The following is a 3,118-nucleotide window of genomic DNA, read 5'->3' on the forward strand; positions in this document are numbered from 1 at the left end:
ATAGACTTCGAGCTCTTTTTTCCTTCAATTCCTTCATATTCTTCACTGTTTTCTTCAATTCCTTCATCAGATTGAGTGGCTATGGATAAGTTTCACGAAGGATTGAAGAAGAAAAAAGAAACAGAAGAACAGTTTGTAGATAGAAAGGAGTCGGGAAAAGAGAGAGATGCTACCGCAGAAAAAAAGAGAAAAGAAAAAGAAAAGAAGAAAAGAAGAGAATAAGAAAATCAGAGTCGATTGTTGTATATAGTAGGGTTAAGGGCATTAAGGTAATTAGCTTAATTTCTTGCAGTAAAAAAATTCAAAAATAAAATAATTTTTAGATGAGTCCTTTGAAGATTACACGATGAGATGTGGGGGTAGGGAAGGTGTTCCCTCCAATTTGGTTTGTGTACATGAGTGAAGCCAACAATTATTTTTAGGGTTCGTCGTCTCAATGGACGGATCAGGTCTAACACCAATCGTGGCTCTCCAACTCTCATAGATTCGCGTCGGTGTGTATATGTCGATTCGAGTCTTTTTAATCTTGATTAATCTCCTCTCAGGCGTTACAAGCTGCATTCATTCGTCGTCATCAATAAAATATTTTTACACACTAAAATCACAATTATGAATTCAATTGTTCTTATCTCTCTTCCAAGCGGTGGATCTACACCTATAAAAAAAGGTAAGTAATGATATCAGAGAATCATCCTCACAATTCCAATCTTTATAGAAATTTCTTTCTCAGTTTAATGGCTTACTACTACTCTGTTCTACTTGCTGATCTGAAGGCTGGTGGCAAGTTGTTGGGTGTGGACATACTCTTCCTCGACTCTCAGGTTTTCCGTTATAAACTCATAATCATCTTTGTTTAAAAACAAAATCCAGCTTGCAATCTCAAAATTTTCCCACCTTACGATCTAATTTTTTTTTTACTCTTTCGGAGTTAATTTCAATATTATTTATTGATTAGGTTTTCCTTTGTACGTGTGTTTCAGCCACCCGAAAGAAATGAATCACTCACTCGCTCACCAACCAACAACACAAACACAAAAGCGGTAACGTGATTCATCTGGCCTTGCAACGATACCGTAAGTGGTACCAAAACTGAAACGTCTTCAGTTGATGGGCCTTCAAGAAGTAGTGGCTCATCAAGGGAAGAAGAGGAAGATGCAAATCATTCGGATGAGGTCTGAGTAAGTAGACTAAGCGTCACCGAAACAGAACGAGATTTGCCTATTTCAGCATAAATATCTGATGACTGAAGGAATAATTAACGCAAGTGATCATATACTATTTTTTTTCTATGCACTTTTAGCTATGAATCTGTTGCTGAAGAAGCTCCATAAGCATGAACTATGCAATTACTCGCTTAGCTTTCTTAGAAAATCGAATTTGTATACATCTGTAACTATCTATCTAATTTAGTCTTTAGAAATAATGATTCAGTTAATTACTTTGTCCTATCTTGCCAGCTCAGTCAAAATGCTTTAATTGATTGTCTTTGTTTTTGGTATTCTTTATATATTTTGTGGACGTTAGGAATCTAGATCCTTCAGATTACCATGATTATTTGCTTTGATAAGTCTACTATGACTCTTATTGTGTGTTTTTATAATATTTTAGTCAGTTCCATGATATTTAAAATACTTTTGATGTAATTTTTCAGGTACCAGTTTATAAGATTACATTCTAAGATATATTTGAAAACTGAGGGATGGTCGTGTCTGTAGTTTCCTTGAGTGACTACAACCATGGTACCCGTGGAGTTCTGATTCTAATTCCAGCTCATGTGAACTTAGCGGAGGAGAAGCTGATGCTCTGCGACAGTGACACATGGCAGGAGAGTTAAGGAGGGGGTTGTTCAACTCGCTCCTTTGAGATGGATCGGTGATCGAGGCAGTCGCACCAGAGACATTTGAGGTTATGTCTGTCATCCACATCCTCTTCCCAACTCATATCTTAAATCCATAACCGCTCTTTGACATGGAACACTGTTGCTCAATGGCCACAAAGTGAGCATATATATTATACACTCATACGTATGGGTGTTATCTATAGTTTTTCATACATAAATTATTTGATCACACTTTTTTGTGTACGCCAAAGCACTGGCAAGAGGAATAATCCTCATTACAAACAAAGATCAATTGTATTTTCCTTTTTTTCATACATGTTCAAACATTCTCTTTATACATACAACTCTATGTCTAAATGTAGAAGATTCCGAGAGAGCAGATGAACATGGGATCTATTGGGGATGAATTTACATCCTCCTAAAGGCCCATTAGACATTGAACTAGGCCCATATTGCTAGGAAGCTTTAGGCTTCATCTTTCTATAAATAAGGAGCTACCTCCTTATGAGAAGGGAGGCTCTTTCTCCATTCTTAGACTTGAGAAACTTTCATATAGAGATCTAATTGATTCATAGGTACACTTCAAACATCTTTGTAATGTAATCTATAATCAATATGATCTCTATTATACTCTTTTTCATATTGATTTCTCATTTGATTCTTTCAAGATTTCTCTTAAGCCTCAAAGAATCTAATCATCATTTTTAGATTCTTTTATTGTATTGATTCAACAAACATTTCAGCATAAACACCATTATTGGATCAAACAGTTGGCGCTAGAAGGAAGGGGCAAGGAGAACTATCTTGAAATCTATCAAAAAAAAAAAAAAAAAAAAAAATAAATGTTTCTTCACCAAGACACGGGCAAGAGATATCGGTCAAAGGTCGAAGCTTTCTTCACCAACGACAAAGCTTTGCTTTGGACGTAACCACCAAAGAACCAAAGATCCTCGTAGATCTTGTAGTCTCGATCCTCATAGACGCGCCGGTGAAGCTCCCGTCTCGATCAGCCGGTGAACACTACAAGAAAACAACGGTATTCTGACTGACATTCCGACGGAAAATGAAATCCTCGGAATATCCCGAGGAATATCCGAGGAAATTCCGAGGAAACACAAAATTTGGTTTCCTCGGAATTTCCTCGGAATATACCGACGGAATTCCGAGGAAATATTAATCCGTCGGAATATTCTTATGGAATACCGAGGAAAAATGTATTCCCCGGAAAAATCCGATGAATTCTGAGGATATATTATAGCCGTTAGAGAGCCGTTGGGG

General features: G+C 36.9%; 1 long non-coding RNA gene across 4 annotated transcripts; it reads left to right on the forward strand.

Moving 5' to 3' along the window:
• The first annotated feature begins 350 nt into the window (after positions 1–350).
• Positions 351–2,193, forward strand: LOC106321517. Of its 4 annotated transcripts, none has more exons than XR_001266085.1 (5): positions 351–667; positions 774–821; positions 981–1,178; positions 1,652–1,739; positions 1,813–2,193. It is a non-coding gene; the product is annotated as an uncharacterized LOC106321517 (long non-coding RNA). The 4 variants fall into 4 exon arrangements; XR_001266083.1 differs by having other exon boundaries at positions 351–449; positions 546–667; positions 1,652–2,193; XR_001266082.1 differs by having other exon boundaries at positions 1,652–2,193.
• The last annotated feature ends 925 nt before the right edge of the window (positions 2,194–3,118 follow it).

The sequence above is a fragment of the Brassica oleracea genome, unplaced genomic scaffold (genome assembly GCF_000695525.1).
Source record: "Brassica oleracea var. oleracea cultivar TO1000 unplaced genomic scaffold, BOL UnpScaffold01867, whole genome shotgun sequence".
NCBI classification, from domain to species: domain Eukaryota; kingdom Viridiplantae; phylum Streptophyta; class Magnoliopsida; order Brassicales; family Brassicaceae; genus Brassica; species Brassica oleracea.